The sequence below is a fragment of the Ochotona princeps genome, chromosome 15 (genome assembly GCF_030435755.1).
Source record: "Ochotona princeps isolate mOchPri1 chromosome 15, mOchPri1.hap1, whole genome shotgun sequence".
Lineage (NCBI taxonomy): Eukaryota > Metazoa > Chordata > Mammalia > Lagomorpha > Ochotonidae > Ochotona > Ochotona princeps.
In genome coordinates this window covers 36,997,246-37,004,853 of record NC_080846.1, presented here as the reverse complement: position 1 = coordinate 37,004,853, position 7,608 = coordinate 36,997,246, and the positions used below count along the sequence as shown (strand labels likewise).

At 33.4% G+C, this 7,608-nt stretch overlaps 1 non-coding gene across 1 annotated transcript; it reads right to left on the bottom strand.

Moving 5' to 3' along the window:
• Positions 1-7,198: 7,198 nt before the first annotated feature.
• Positions 7,199-7,305, bottom strand: LOC118757667 (U6 spliceosomal RNA). Its single transcript, XR_004995324.1, has one exon. It is a non-coding gene; the product is annotated as a U6 spliceosomal RNA (small nuclear RNA).
• Positions 7,306-7,608: the final 303 nt, after the last annotated feature.

The window sequence follows — 7,608 nt, the reverse complement described above, 5'->3', positions numbered from 1 at the left end:
AGGTCAAAATAGAAATCTCATGATGTATAGTAATACGTCATTGGATTTTCATCAACATAGCCAACACTGTGTGTCTGGATGCAGCAGCGATTTCAAAGTTTTTCTCATATTGCATTACTTAGCAGCAGATACAGCGTAAGTAAAGCATGGAGAAAAAAAATCAACATTTTAATGAAAGTGACCAGAACAAATTTTTAGCAGCAAAGCGTTTACATCAATTTGAGTGCAATGAACTAGCTATACTGGGAAAGTCTGGAGTTTAGGTAGGCAGAACAACGTTCAAATGACAGTTGCTTTTGAAGCCCATTGCTGTGCCCAATTTTGAATTTTCATAATTTACAGTGAGTATCAGGCAGATAAAGTCTATGCTAAGGATTAAAACAAAATAAATAACACACATGCTGTTTATGCCATGTTTGGGCTTTTTCAATCCAGTATGGTAATTTCCCTTGTTTCCTAGATTTTAATTTTTTTATTGGATGGAAGCTGTTCTATAGGTTATAAAATACAAATAGCATGTCCATATCTTAAAATTCTAATTGAACAATTATTCTTATATTTTATTCAATAATTTAGAGACAAATTTTGAACAGTTTTTGTATACTTGTTAGTCACAAGGACTATGCAAAGTATTTATAATCAGCATTAGTCAAGATTTCTTGTGTTTAAAAAATCGGGTGCTATATAGTTTGGTTTATCCACATTTTTGAAAAAGAATTCTAAATCATAAAAGTTAATACATATCATATAGGCATGGGATTTTTATTTTGTAGATAATGTATACATTTTTAACTTCTATATTTGCCTGTTTATTGATGTAATAGTTAGACACTGAGTTTCCTTTAAAATATTTATTATTTTCACAGTTTGTATTATTTTTAATACTACTGGACAGAATTATTCTAAATGATACATTGTGGCTAAGCTTTCACAGTCAAGGATGCCTGGAATACCGTGCTAAAAACTTAGTGCTTTAAATTTCATATTAATCCTATAAATTCTTCAGTGTGTAGGGTAATATTGCTTAATGCAACTTGCATTTTTGTTTCCTTGAAGGACCTATAGTCCTTCAATGCTGTTTTATTATAAATACACCTTAATTCAGAACTAGATTTCCCTTACCCAAAAGAACCCTTGATTGAACTAAATGAATAACTAAAATCATTCTTTCCATTGATCTCTGTTCCACAGAACTCTGGTTATTTTGGTTCCTTGTTTTCCCAGTGACATGGTGGATACTAGTTGAGTGGGCAGCCTTCTCTGTTGACTAACTAATCAAAAGCACCTCTCTACAATCAGTGTGAAAACTAACATCTATAAGCTACCATCTATAAGCTACTTTGGTCACTTATTTTTACTATGCACAGTTAGATCTAAAATGAATTTTAAAAATTAGGTCATACATAAAGCACAGCTCTTGTTAGTTCAGGAAAAGCAAGCTTCTAAATTCTTCAAGCATGTTAACTTCTTTTCAGAATTCTATTAATTTCATCACATTTAGAACTGCCTACAACCATTACAGAACAACATAATGAATAATGAAAAGTTACTGAAAGCATTTTTACCTTTTATTGATTCACATATTCCTTTCAAACAACCCACTTTAGTTGTGAAACTATATTTCAACTTCTATTCTTCTCTCACTTCTCTTTTGGCAATTTTGAGGTCTTTGAAAGTTTTCATTTAAAGTCTTCCTTTTACTCACACATTCTTCCAACATGTATTTGTTTATTGCCTTATATATGGCAGGCACTTTTTTATTAGTGCCTTTCAGTGAAGTTTTGCTGTCCATTTTCTTCTGTGAGCCAAATATTATTAATAATCGTCATATTGTAGTTGCTTTCCATTTGACTCTATTCTCTAAATTTCATCTTTATAGGCCTCATATGGAACTTGTATAAAACAAATACTTATTTCCACATTCCCAGATAGTGAAGACTTGTGGATAGGGTTCCCAAAAATTTTTCATGGAAATTTTCATTATTCCTTTTCATGCTTATTAGTTCTTAGCAAGGAGACATTTGGCAACAATAAACATGACTAGCCTGAGGATTTATTATATTATTGCAGTTCAGTTTCATTCATTTCACAAATGCATTTCACATTTGACCATATCCATTTATTTTTGTATCACATTAGCTAGTGTAAGAAATTGGTTTGAAAGCAGCAATAACAATAACACCATAAAGAATAAAACAATTTATAAAAGAAGGAAAATGATTATGTAGAGAGGGGCTAAGAAGTAAAATATTACAGTTAAGAACATGATGCTTTAATCTTTTATCAATAGAGCATGCATGGCCTCTGTCCTCAAACACTTACACATTTTTCCCACATAGAATATAAATGCCACTGACATCTATACAGCTAGCTCTTTTACACTGCAACGTATGAAGATTGTCCTCCTCTGGGTAGATTTTACTGATTTTGAAACTATAGTTTCACATCTGTAAATTCTATTTTATGGTTACTAGTAACAGCTATATTAAACTATATCTGGAAATATTGTGGACTGTTATTCAAACTACCTCGGATCTTTGGAATGGACAGTATCAAATTGTTAAAGGAAATTCAATCAATTAACTATTTTACATCTACTCTTCTAACAAACAGCCTTTTAATGTTTGTAATAGCTGAGTTCACCATAATGTTAATTAACATTTATTATCCAGTTCTGGAAACTAGAATGTTCTGAGGGTTGACATGTTAATGAATTAATTTATTTTTCTAACTTAGAAGTATGAACGTATTTGCTTACTTAACTTTCAAAGTTCAGAGCTAAAATATAAAGACATATATGACACTAGATCTATTTTTTTACTATTTTTCTTATTTTTAGTTTTTTTTTTTAAGCTGGAAAGTTACAGACAGGAAAACTCTGTCTCTGATTCTCTCTCTCTCTCTCTCTCTCTCTCTCTCTCTCTCTCTCGTACACACACACACGCACATACTCACACATCTTCACCCACTGGTTCACTCCCAAAATGGCCTCAGTCTAGCCTCAGGCAGCTCTGGGCTAGACTGAGGCTAGGAGCCAGAAACTTCAATTGTGTGTACCACGGAGGTGTTAGGGTCTTAAGTACATGAGCCATCTTCCACTGCCTTCTCTGTCCATAAGAAGGGTGCTGGATTGAAAGTGGAAAAGCCTGATCCTGAACTGGTAGACTTGCAGGATACCAGGGCTGCAAGTGGTGGCTCTGTCTCTATACTACAATGTAGGTCCTACAAATCTGCATTTGAAAGTTCCCTACCTTTACGGTTCAGATAAAAAAAAAAAAAAGGTCAGGCAGGCTTAATGTTAAAGCAATAATATAAGGGCTATCCAAAAGTTCAAGGAAAATTTGACCTAATTTTATGAAAAAAATACTTTATCTTTTAATTTTATTTCCCACAAACTTGAGTTTCACCAATGAAAAATATCCTTAAAGTTTAAATTTCTACATACTAAATTCATGTTGACAAAAAATAGTATTTTCCATGAAAAACAGCCTTAAAGTTAAGTTCTACATAGTATAAATAATAGTTCCATAAATTGTAGCTTTTTTTGTTACTTGAAATTGACTAGTTCAAATAAAAAAGAGCATTAAAAATGTTTTCATCATGTACAAGACAAAAAAGTTTAAATTGACCACAAGTACTTAAAAAAACTTGCCTTTTCTGGGCTAACAATTTGCTCAACAGGCTAATTTTCCATCTACAAGCACTGGCATCCCATTTGGGTACCATTTGGGAAGTGAATCATTGGATGGAACATCTTTCTCTCCATCTCTCCTTCTCTCTGTAAATCTGCCTCTCCAATAAAATTAAATCAATCATTAAAAATTTAAATATATTTTCTTATCTTTATCCAATGTACAAATGCAATGTACTAAATAAGTTTGAAGCTTGAATCTTTTTCATGGAAAATATCAAAGTCCATTTTGATTTCTGCAGTGAAATCTGGTGATAATTGACATGAGTAGTGAATATTAAATAGTGCGTTCATCAGAAGACTTTGTAGGCACAATGTAACCACAAGTGTGCCAACTGAAAAATATCACTCCAACACACAACTTAACAATCTACTGCATATTTTGAAACCACAAAAATGTAGTCATACTCTTTATCATTACATATACTTACAGAATATTTTTCTTATCATTCACATTTTCATATCATCCACTTGCTCTTTCTTTCTCTGCCAACATCAATTCAAATAACTGCACTGAAACCACCACATTGAAAGAAAGGGAGGGACTTAAGTGTTCATCATATTCAAAGCTCTGGATTGCACTTTTTATTCACTGTCTCTTTCAAACCTATTGTAATTCTAAGGCAGATATATATGTATATATATGTATGCATATAAGATAACATTTTATACATGTAAGTATACATATATATAATAAATCTCATTTTAAGAATTTAAAAACTCAGGCAATGAAATTAAATCATTTGACACTTCGATTTGCATGATTTATGCATATGACTTGATAATTTATCTTAAGCCAACATCTTTTTAAATATTCAATAGTAAAGCATGTCTCTTTCTGTGTGTCAGTAAGAAAAGGGCAAATATGAGATGGATATCTGCTTTTGTTTGTCATGGAATAAAAAGACTCATTTTTACCTGGTCATAAGACTCTAAAACATCAAATGAATAAAAGGTATCAGCAAAATACTGCTATTTTAAACTTTTGAAAGTGAAAAACAGGAGAAATATGTATCTAGTATTAAAGCTGTTGATATGAAAATGTCAAATGGTGGTCTAGGGATCTCTAAAACATACACTACTCTCTTTAGGAGAGGCTGTAGACTTTGTTCTCCAATTAATATTCTATAGATGGACTAATCAAATTTAGTCAATATACATACATACACATACAATGTATATGTATATTACAAATGTATATGTATATGACAAATGAAATTTTTGATTCTTCTAATTTTCCTATAACAAAATTTTATATTTTCATAAAACTTTATAGACTCTAGTAATTACTTTTAGGAAAAATAAGTTAAATTATTTTGAGGTTGTAGGTCTATGCTTAGTTCCATTAAAAATTTTATTTTTATTGGAAAGGCAGATATAACAAAGAGGAGTAGAGACAAAGAGAAAGATCTTTCATCTGCTTGTTCACTCACCAAGTGGCCGCAAGGGCCAGAGCCGAGATGATCTGAAGCCAGGGGCCAGGAGCCTCTTCTGGGTCTCCCAAGCAAGAGCAAGGACCCACGGCTTTGGGCCGTCCTCCACTGCTTTTCCTGGCAACAAGCAGGGAGCTGGATGGGAAGTGGAGCCCCTGGGATTAAAACTGGTGCCCGTATGGGATCCCAGCATGTGCAAGGTGAGAACTTTAGCCACTAGGCTAATGTATTAGGCCCAAGTTCCACTTTTAATATATTCTGTTCTCAATTGATAAAAAAATACATTTTAAAAAACTAAACATTTAGCTAAAAATTAAATTACACATCTTTTTCACACATTATCTATGAAATCTTGACAGATGACTCGATAAAAATAATTTTTCTTTGAAATGCATTAGAATAGAGCTAAGCAATATTTTATTAGTGGATATATTACCTTAGTATTTAAAAATTCAACTTGTCTTATACAACAGCTGTCATTTCTTGCAGGTGATGGACTTTCTTGGTGTTTTTCATGGAAAACATTTAAAGAAAAAGCTTCCTTTCTTCTAACCTCTCGGTCATCTATGCTTAGCACAAATAATTAGAGAGAATTTAAAAGCTGTTTGAAATCAGAATCACTTACAAGTATTCTGGCCTGGAGAAAATTTTCAGCAATGAGGATGGTTTTCATACTATGAAGCCTGAGAAATAGCAACAGCTGCTGGGGCCATCAGTGTGGCTTAGTGAGTTGAGCCATTGCTTTCCATGCCAAAGTCCTAGATTGAAATGTCCCTGCTATCCGTATATTAGATGGAGTTCCTAGCTCCTGGCTTTGTCATTGTCCATAACTGGTTGTTGAAGCGACCAGGAGAACGAAGCAGGAAGAGAAAGAACTCACTCTCTGTCATTTAGTCTTCCAAATGAATTAGAGAATAAACATTTTTAAGAAGAAACAAAAGCTTCTGTTGATTTTGAATTGCACAATTATCAGACCTAAACATATGTTTTTAGGGGCAAACTCCGGAACTTGCAAGCTGAAACGAGTCTTGGATGTCCTTTAAACTTATTTGCTTTTTCTACTTCCCACATAAATCCATAATACTCTTACATAGTTATCCACCAAAATCTTAAAATATTCTCTTATGTGACAAATCAAACTTTATTAAAGTCATATATGTGAGAAAATGGGATTGTAATTAAATCTGCTTTATTCACAATGTTTTTCTGTTATGCCAGGTTGCCTTTAACTTGTTAAATTTGCACAGCAGTTGCAGGTGACTTATGTGACTGCGAACAAGCAAAGAGCCAAGCAAGACCTATGAAATACACTTCCCAGTCTCTGATACATACTCTTCAACCCCCCTCTTCCTCTCACTGTGTTTAAGAAAATGGAATAAGCACATTGATCATTTTTATTTCTTGGTGTCTTATAATCCAAGCTTCATGTGAACCAAGTCATCATTAATTAGTCATTCTCCAGTTCCTGTCACATTTTATAGGCTGGAAATAACATAAAATCAGGATAGAAAAATAATAATGGAACAACGTTTTCTCAACATTTCAGGCCTTCTTACGCTTCTCATCAACCACACCCAATTACACTTGCTACCCCAAAATTCTGTGAATAAAATATTAGTACTTAGTTTGGGACAAGCTGCAAATTCTTTCAAAACTGAGAAGGAAACAGTTGAATTTACTTTAAGGCTGCTTTTTACATTTATAATTCATAATCCTTCATAGATAAATTAAAGTACTAGTTGGATGCATATATAACTTTTATCAGCTTACTAGCTCTCAGCAACAAATGTACCTTTCACTGTATCCTTTGGGGTAAAGGAATTTCTTTCTGAGAACAAATGTTCTCAGGAAAGGATGTTATAGAGACATTGCAGGAAAAGATGTTTTACAGTTCCTGGCCAGGAGAAGAAGAGTGGGAAGGAAGATCTGTGATGCAGCCTATCGGAGCTGAAGCCCTAAATCAGGGACCCTATGTAACCATGTGGCATCAGCTTAGAGGTTATCTGTGTGTCTTCCTCTCCAAATGGACACCATAGTCTATTGTACTTTCTGCCCTTCCAATGGCTCATTTTCACTGTATGATTGTTCACTGACTGCTTAGTGTGTCATTATTGTGCACGGGCCATGCTAATCTTCTCTGTATTGTTCCAATTTTACTATATGTGCTGCAGAAGCAAGCACTGTTCGCTGACTGTTAACCCTCAAATTCTCATTGAACTGCAGATGATTGCCTATTGTTGGCACAGTGATTCAGGCCAGATCTAGCACGCCTAAATCAAGGAATTTTTCTATTATACAGTATCAGAACCATACCATTTCTTTTCATTTCCTTGGGAATTCAATTTAATTTCCTTTCTTGGAAGCTCTTCCTTATACCCGAGGAATCATATAAAGTTTACTTATATTCTCAAAAGGGCTCCTCTAATATAGTTAATGGTTTTTATTTTAGACATTTCTTGTTTAACTTACTCTATCATATGTATC